The sequence below is a fragment of the Salvelinus sp. IW2-2015 genome, unplaced genomic scaffold (genome assembly GCF_002910315.2).
Source record: "Salvelinus sp. IW2-2015 unplaced genomic scaffold, ASM291031v2 Un_scaffold1971, whole genome shotgun sequence".
Lineage (NCBI taxonomy): Eukaryota > Metazoa > Chordata > Actinopteri > Salmoniformes > Salmonidae > Salvelinus > Salvelinus sp. IW2-2015.
In genome coordinates, this window is record NW_019943324.1 from 14,498 (window position 1) to 24,886 (window position 10,389).

Below are 10,389 nucleotides of genomic sequence, written 5' to 3' on the forward strand. Positions count from 1 at the left end.
CCTCTCACCCCTTCCATAAACACTGTGTTAGTAGAACGGGCCGTGTAGGGACGTGCTGTTAAGTAGGGGAGACGGTTGTTGTAGTTGGCGAAGACGTGTGTTACCACTGGGTGTGTTTAAAATGATCTGCCTACATAATACAAGCCTATTATCATCATGTTTCGTACCATTTGCCCATGTATTTATTTACAGAGTTTCAACGAAGTTGTAAAAATGTCTCAGAGAACTCTGCTGAATTCCCTGTATTGAAGGGCAGCAAGTTAACCGAGGCTACTTAACGTTACCAGCCTCGGTATTTGAAGTCGCTTATATTATCATCAGTAGTCTATTATCAGGTTAATGCTTATGCTTATTATTCATGATTTCTCAACATATTTATTAATCCCTTCACTAAACACACGTCTCCCCCTACTAAACACACGTCTCCCCCTACTAAACACACGTCTCCCCCTACTAAACACACGTCTCCCCCTACTAAACACACCCAGTGGTAACACTTCCTGTTTCCTCAGGTGAGACGAGAGAGGAGAGAACCTTCAGGAACTGGATGAATTCTCTGGGAGTCAACCCTCATGTTAACCATATATACGGGTAACTACCTTTACTATAATATCAACCCTCATGTTAACCATATATACGGGTAACTACCTTTACTATAATAACAACCCTCATGTTAACCATATATACGGGTAACTACCTTTACTATAATATCAACCCTCATGTTAACCATATATACGGGTAGTTACCTTTACTATAATAACAACCCTCATGTTAACCATATATACGGGTAGTTACCTTTACTATAATAACAACCCTCATGTTAACTATATATACGGGTAACTACCTTTACTATAATACAGTAAAAACAAACTTAAATGGAATAACCATATATTAACGCAGTAAAACATACTAATACAGAATAGCCATATATACCAGAAAACATAGCTAATAAATGGAATATCATATATACAGTAAAACATATAAATAACATGTTAGTAACATATATACCGAGTAAACATACAATAACATGGAATAACATATATACCAGTAAAACAATACTAATAACATGGCAATAACAATATATCCAGTAAAACATACTAATAACATGGAATAACAATATACCAGTACATACTAATAACATGGAATAACATATATACAAGTAAAACAACTAATAACATGGAAACCATATATCCAGTAAACATACTAATAACATGGAATACCATAATATACCAGTAAAACATACTAATAACATGGAATACATATATACCAGTACAAAACATACTAATAACATGGAATAACATATATACCAGTAAAACATACTAATAAATGGAATAACATATATGACAAAAAGCAGTAAAACATACTCAAACATGGAGCCCTATATACCAGTAAAATACTAATAGCATGTTATAAACATATATTACCAGTAAACCATACTAATGAAATGGAAATACCCATATAACCATAAAAACATACTAATAACTATGGAATAACATATATACCAGTAAAACATGACTAATAGCATGTTATAACATATATAGCAGTTCAAACATACTAATAACATGTTATAACCTATATACGAGTAAAACATACTATAGCATGTTGTAACATATATAGACCAGTAAAAATACTAATGCATGTTATACATATTATACCAGTAAAACATACTACTAAATGAATAACATATATACCAGTAACGATACTAATAACATGGAATAAACAATATATACACGTAAACATACTAATAGCATGTTATAACATATAACCAGTCCAAACATACTAATAACATGGAATAACATATATACCAGTAAAACATACTAATACATCGGATAGCCATATATCAGTTAAAACATACTAATAACATGGAATACCATAATACAGTAAAACATACTAATAACCTGGAAATAAACATATATACCAGTAAAACATACTAATAACATGGAATAACATATATAACAGTAAAACTCTATAACATGGAAACCATATATCCAGTAAAACATACTAAAACATGCGAAAACCATGATATACCAGTAAAACATAGCTAATAACATGGAATAACATATATACAGAAACATACTAAATAACATGGAATAAATATAGACATAAACATACTAATAACATGGATAGATATATACAGTAAAACATACTAATGCATGTTTATAACATATATATCCAGTAAACATACTAATAACATGGAATGTCTATTGTGTCGGTATGTTTTCTGTAATTGGTAAATAATCTAACTAGGGACCCGTTTACGACTGAACCTAAAGGCCATCAGATGGAGAGTTTATCAATCAAAGAACAGCTCTCTCTGTCTCTCTGTCCTCTGCTGTCTCTCTGTCTCTCTGTCTTCTGTCTCTCTCTCTCTCTGTCTCTTGTCTCTCTTCTCTCCTGCTCTCTCTGTCTCTCTGTCTTCTTCTCTCTCTCTCTCTTCTCCTCTCTCTCTCTCTTCTCTCTCTCTCCTCTCTCTCTCTGTCTCTCTCTGCTCTCTCTCTCTCTCTCTCTCTCGCTCTCCCTCTTGCTCTCTCTGTTCTGTCTTCTCTCAATCTCTCTCTCTCTCTCTTGATCTCTCTCCAATCTCTCTCTCTCTCGAATCCTACAGAACGCTTCTAGTCCAATCTCTCTCTCATCTAAGAACTGTTGTGAGACGATTCCAGCATCCCCCAACAGACAATGTCCTATACAACCATAGTCCCCAGTCGTACAAGTTCCACACCGAGGTCAAAGAAAAAACTACAGCATCAATACAGTGGTGAACACAGGTGTCTTTTAAGTTAAGGCAGATATACAGAGTCATCAATAAAGAAACATCAGCTGTGGAGGCAATATGGCCGCTGTCATTCATTCAATATGTATCTAATATAATATGGCTGTTTTCATTGTTTAATACCTTTTAGCAAACAGGCTAGAGGCTGAGGCAAGGTCTGGATGGCGTGGCGACTGGTTATTCCCTCTTCATACCGCGTCCCATGAGGCAAAGGCGAACACGGTCATCACATCTTGGGTTTCACCTCCAACCAACGGTCCTCTGGTAGGGCGTACACACGGGGCTCCGATTTCCTCGCCATGGGACACAGCGTCTGGGGCTAGAGGCAGGGGTCAGGGTCAGTAAAACATACCTGGGTGCCCAACTACGACATTTACAGTGTGTGGTGCCGCGGTGTGTGGTCATGCATGTACGTGGTGTGTATCTGCTGCTTTGGCGTGTGTATGTCAGACTGACTTGGCATTGTCCAATCTGTCGACGTCGGAGAGCATCCAGTCTTGAACAAGGTCATGTTCACGCTGCGTGGCTGGATGGAGTCAATCAGGTCCAGGACAGGAACTACTGCTGATACCCACGATCCTGGAGAGAGAGAGAGGACACACACACACACACATCACACCACACACAACACACACACACACAGCACACAACACACACACAACACACACACAACACACACACACACACACACAGCACACACACACACACACACTAACACACCAGCACTACACACACAGAAAAAACAGCAGAAGGATTATAGCACACTACACACACAAGCTGTAACCACTATTTCAAGAGTTTTAGAGCTATAGAGAACCACTGGCTTTAAGAGCTATAGAGAACACTGGTCTCTCAGGTTTAGTAAGCGAGTTCCTAGTGAATCACAGATCACACAGTATAACAGACACTATAAAGGCACTCTGTTCCATCTGTCTCTTTGTCCACCTGAAGCTGGCGATTTGGAGCTCTTCCGCTCCAGTCAAGGGTTCGTTTACCCAGTTGATGATGAGGTCATCATTAGCAGCCTTCCATGTCCAAGGTCGCCCAGAACTTTAGAAGTGTATCTGAGGCGGTTATCTATTAGTAAGTCTGATAGAGGAGCAGGAGGTTATCTATTAGTCAGGGTGTGGGGGGTTCTGATAGAGGATCAGGAGGAGGTGATCTATTAGTCAGGTCTGATACGAGGAGCAGGAGGGTGATCTATTAGTCAGGTCTGATAGAGGATGAGGAAAAGGTTATCTATTAGTCAGGTCTGATAGAGGATCAGGAGGGTGATCTATTTAGTCAGGTCTGATCGAGGATCAGGAGGAGGTGATCTATTAGTTCAGGTCTGATAGAGGGTCAGGAGGGGTGATCTATTAGTCAGGTCTGATAGAGGAGGCAGGAGGAGGTGATCTATTAGTCAGGTCCTGATAGAGGAGCAGGAGGAGGTGATCTATTAGTCCAGGTCCCTCCCCCTCTCTCTCGTCCCTCCTCCCCCCTCCCTCTCCTCCCTCCCATCTTCCTCTCTCTCTGCTCATCTCTCTCTCTCTCTCTCTCTCTCTCTCTCTCTCTCTCTTCTCTCTCTCATCTCTTCACCTCTCTCTGCCTCCTACCCTCCTCATCAGCTTTGCCAGACCAGGCGCAGGGTGAGGGTGGGGTTTCCGTCGTTAAGGTCCCTCCACTCCCTTCTCTCGCCCTCCCTCTCTCCCCTCCTCACCACTCTCTCTTCCTCTCTCCCCTCTCCTCTGTCTCCCTCTCTCTCCCCTCCTCCCTCTTCTCCCCTCTCTCCCTCCCTCTATCCCCCTCTCTATGCCCCCTCCTCTCTCTTCTTCTAACCCTCCTCATCAAGTTGTGCCAGACCAGAGCCAGGGTGAGGGGTGGGGTTTCCGTTCATTAAGGTCCTGTCACTCCGATGCCGACCAGAGAGAAGCCTGCCTTGGCGCTTCCCGAGTTCCACTGCAAGTTACAATTCTCCAGCTTCTTCATGTTTGGCCCTAAGCTTGGGTAGGGAGCCGGTTCACCTTTGTGGTCCCAGTCCACTGGAACCTTATCTCTCATACAGCTGGACGATGACCAGCGCACTAACAGATCACTGGGAGGGAGGCGAGGGAGGGAGGGAGGGAGGGAGGGCGGGAGGGGAGAAGAGAGAGAGGAGGAGGGAGGGGAGGGAGGGAGGGAGGGAGGGAGGGAGGGAGGGAGGGGAGAGAGGGAGGGAGGGGGAGGAGGGCGGGAGGGAGGGAGGGAGGGGAGGTGGGGAGGAGGGGATGGGCAGGAGGGCGAGAGAGGGAGGGAGGGAGAGAGGGAGGGAGGGAGGGAGGGAGGGAGGGAGGGAGGGAGGGGAGAGAGGGAGGGAGGGAGGGAGGGAGGGAGGAGGGAGGGAGGAGGGTGAGGAGGGAGCGAGGGAGAGAGGGAGGGGAGGGAGGGAAGGGAGGGAGGGGAGGGAGGGAGAGGGGAGGGGAGAGAGAGAGAGAGGAGGGAGGGATGGAGGGGAGGGAGGGAGATCAATTTTGGTTGTTTATAATTATTGCTTTCAGAATCATACCCACATGTTATTGCTTTAATATTAAGAAAGGAATAATCATACCCGTATATATGGGTTAACATGAGGGTTGTTGTAATAAGTAAAGGTAGTTGCCCGGTATATATGGTTAATCATGAGGGTTGAATTATAGTAAAGGTAGTTACCGTATATATGTCTTAACATGAGGGTTGTTATTAAAGTAAAGGTAGTTACCGCGTATATAGGTTAACATGAGGGTTGATATTATAGAAGGTAGTTACCGTATATATGGTTAACATGAGGGTTGTTTATAATAGTAAGGTAGTTAGCACGGTATATATGGTTAACATGAGGGTTGTTATTATAGTAAAGGTAACTACCGTATATATAGTTAACATGAGGGTTTGGTTATTATAGGTAAAGGTAACTACCCGTTATATGGTTAACGAGGGTTGTTATTATAGTAAAGGTAGTTACCCGTATATATGGTTAACATGAGGGTTGTTATTATAGTAAAGGTAGTTACCCGTATATATAGTTAACATAGGGTTGTTTTTATAGTAAGGTAACTACCGTATATATGGTTAACATGAGGGTTGTTATTATAGTAAAGGTAGTTACCCGTATATATAGTTAACATGAGGGTTGTTATTATAGTAAAGGTAACTACCCGTATATATGGTTAACATGAGGGTTGTTATTATAGTTAAAGGTAGTTACCGTATTATGGTTAACAGAGGTTGATATTATAGTAAAGTAATACCCGTATATATGGGTTAACATGAGGGTTGTTATTATAAGTAAAGGTAACTACCGTATATATGGTTTTAACATGAGGGTTGAATTATAGTAAGGTAATTACCCGTATATATAGTAGTTAACATGAGGGTTGTTATTATAGTAAAGGTAACTCCGTAATATGTGGTTAACATGAGGGTTGTTATTTATAGTAAAGGTAGTATACCCGTATATATAGTTAACATAGGGTTGTTATTATAGGTAAAGGTAGTTACCCGTATATAATAGTTAACATGAGGTTGATATTATAGTAAAGGTAGTTACCCGTATATATGGTTAAACATGAGGGTTGTATTATAGTAAAGGTAAGTACCGTATATATGTTAACATGAGGGTTGATATTATAGGAAAGGGTAACTACCGTATATATGGTTAACATGAGGGTTGATATTAGTAAAGGTAACACCCGTATATAGGTTAACATGAGGGTTGTTATTATAGTAAAGTAACTACCCTATATATAGTTAACATGAGGGTTGTTATTATAGTAAAGGTAGTTACCGCGTATATATAGTTAACATAGGGAGGGTTGATATTATAGTCAAGTAGTTACCCGTATATATAGTTAACATGAGGGTTTGTTATTATAGTAAAGGTAGTTCCGCCGATATATGGTTAACATGAGGGTTGTATATTATAGTAAAAGGTATAACTACCGTATATATGCGTTAACATGAGGGTTGTTATTATAGTAAAGGTAACTACCCGTATATATGCGTTAACATGAGGGTTGTTATTATAGTAAGTAACTACCCCGTATATATAGTTAACATGAGGTGTTTGTTATTATGTAAAGGTAGTTACCCGTATATACTTAGTTAACATGAGGGTTGTATTATAAGTAAAGGTAGTTACCCGTAATATAGTTAACATGAGGGTTGATATTAATAGTAAAGGTAGTTACCCGTATATATAGTTAACATGAGGGTTGTTATATTAGTAAGGTAGTCTACCGTATAATGGTTAACATGAGGGTTGTTATTTATAGTAAAGGTAACTACCCGTATATATGCGTTAACATGAGGGTTGTTATTATAGTAAAGGTAACTACCCGTATTATGGTTAACAATAGGGTTGTATCTATAGTAGGTAGTACCCGTATATATATTAACATGAGGGTTTGATATTATAGTAAAGGTAGTTACCCGTATATATAGTTAAACATGAGGGTTGTTATTAAGTAAAAGGTAAGTTACGCCGTATATATGGTTAACATGAGGGTTGTTATTATAGTAAAGGTAGTTACCCGTATATATGTTAACATGAGGGTTGTTATTATAGTAAAGGTAACTACCCGTATATATAGTTAACATGAGGGTTGTTATTATAGTAAAGGTAGTTACCCGTATATAATAGTTACAATGAGGGTTGAATTATACGTAAAGGTAACTACCCGTATATATAGTTAAAATGAGGGTTGTTAATTATAGTAAAGTAGTTACCCGTAATATAGTTAACATGAGGTTGATATTATAGTAAAGGTAGCTCGTATATTATATGGTTAACATGAGGGTTTGTTATTATAGTAAAGGTAGTCTACCCGTATATATGGTTAACATGAGGGTTGTTATTATAGTAAAGGTAGTTACCCGTATATATGGTTAAATGAGGGTTTATTATAGTAAAGGTAGTACCCGTATATATGGTAACATGAGGGTTGATATTTATAGTAAAGGTAACGTACCCGTATATATGGTTAACATGAGGGTTGTTATTATAGTAAAGGTACGTTACGCGTATATATGGTTAACCATGCAGGGTTGTTATTATAGATAAAGGAAACTACCCGTATATATGGTTACCATCGCAGGGTTGTCTATTATAGTAAGGCTAACTACCACGTATAATATGTATAACATGAGGTTTGATATTTATCGTAAAGTAACTACCCGCTATATATCAGGTTACATGAGGGTTGTTATTATAGTAAAGTATTACCCGTATATATCGGTTAAAACATGAGGGGTTTGATATTAAGTAAAGGTAGTACCACGTAATAATGGTTAACATCGAGGGTTAGTATTTATAGTAAAGGTAAACTACCCGTGATATCATGCCGGTTAACATGAAGGGTTGCTTATTATAGTAAAACGTAACTACCCCTATATATGGTTAACATGAGGCGTTGTCTATATAGTTAAAAGGGTAGTTACCGTATATATGGTTAACATGAGGGTTGTTATTTAAAGTCAAAGGTAGGCTTACCGTATAATATGGTTTAACATGAGGCGTTGTTAGTATAGTAAGGTAATACCCTCATATATATGTTAACATGAGGGTTGTTAATATAGTAAAAGGTAAGTTACCCGTATATAATAGTTAACATAGTTGTTATTATAAGTAAAGTGTAACTACCCGTTATATAATGGTTAACATGAGGGTTGTTATTATAGTAAAGGTAACTACCCGATATATCATGGTATACATTGAAGGTTGATATTATAGTAAAGGTAACTACCCGTATATATGCGTAACATGAAGGTTGACTAATCTTATCAGCAAGGTAAACTACCGTTTTATATGGTTACATAGGGATTTGTTAGATATAGTAAGGTAAGTTACCCGTATATATGGTTAACATGAGGGTTAGTTATTATAGTCAAAGGTAATCTACCCGATATATGGTTAACATGAGGGTTGTTATTATCAGAAAAGTAACTACCCGTATATATGTTAAACATGAGGTTGTTATTATAAGTAAAGGTAAGTACCCGCTATATATGGTTAACTGAGGTGTTGATATTATAGTAAAGTAGTTAGCCCGTAATATATAGTTAACATAGGTTGTTTATCTATAAGTAAAGCGTAACTACCCGTATGATATGACGTTAACATGCTGACGCTTGTTATTATAGTAAAGGTAACTACCGTATATTGGTTAACATGAGGGTTGTTATTAGTAGTAAAGTAGTTATCCGATATAATGGTTAAACCGATGAGGGTTGTCTATTATAGTAAGGTAGTTACACCGATATATAGTTAACAGAGGTTGTTATCTATAGTAAAGGTAACTACCCGTATATTATGAACAGAGGGTTGTATTATAGTATAGTAACTACCCGTATTATGTTAACATGAGGGTTTGAGTATTATAAGTAAAGTTATTACCCCGTCATAATATGCCGTAACATGAGGGTTGTTATTATAGTAAAGGTAGGTTACCCGTAATATATGGACTAACATCGAGGGTTGTATTATACTGTAAAGGTAGTCACGCCGGTTATATAATTGGTAACCATGCAGGGTTGACTCCCAGAAGATTCATTCCTAGTTTCCTGCAATAGTTCTCCTCCTTCCGTCTCACCTGAGGAAAACAGAGAGTGTTACACTGGGTGTGTTTAGGTAAGGGGAGACGTGTGTTTATACGGGGGAGACGTGTTTAGTAGGGGGAGACTGTAGTTTAGTAGGGGAGACGTGTTACTTTAATGTTTAGTAGAGGCGGAGACGTCGTGTTTAAGTTAGGGGAACGTTGTGTGTAGTTGGCGAAGACGTGTGTTACCAACGCCTTGGTGTTTTAAAATGATGCTGCCCTACATCAATACAAGCTATTATCATCATGTTGCGTACCATTTTGCCATGTACTTCATTTCAGAGTATTCAACGAAGTTGTATAAAAATGTCTCAGAGAACTACTCTGGAATTCCACTGATAATTGAAGTGGCAGCCCAAGTTAACCGAGGCACCTCTAAAACGTTACCAGCTCGGTATTTGAAGTCGTTAATTATCATCAGTAGTCTAATTCATCAAGGTTAATGCTTCATGCTTATTATTCAATCGATTTCTCCGTATATTTACTTAGCTAGTCATTAGTGGATTACGCTATGCTCCAGCCATTGAATCTGTCTGAAGGTTAAGGGATGTTAACAGCTAGCTCGGCCACCACATTATGTTATTATATTTATCAGTCTTGAAACACAAAGGGAAAATGTTATAATCAGTGCTGAAATGTCCCCCTACTGTGATATTCACTTCCGGACTTGGAGACTTTGGAGAGGCTCAAAAGCATTGGCAGAACGCTCTCTGAATAAAGGGCCGTGGTTTGGCTTAACTGGTTGGGAAAAAGAAAGACGCCTTCTCAGATGCATTTCCATGAGGTAGAATGAAACCAGGGCTAAATAAGGAAAGTTCACCCCTTTAAAATGAGTGTAATTCTGTTGAGAGTCCGCAGGGGGAGCTCTGTACACAGATCTCAGAGAGGAGAATCTAGAGGTGTGTTTAAGAGTATTTACTTATACACTCTAGACAGCTATCAGACGTCAGGTTCTTCACCAAGGGTACTAGGTATAGTCTACAGGGTGCTAGGTATAGTCTACAGGGTACTCATGAGACCATAGGCCTA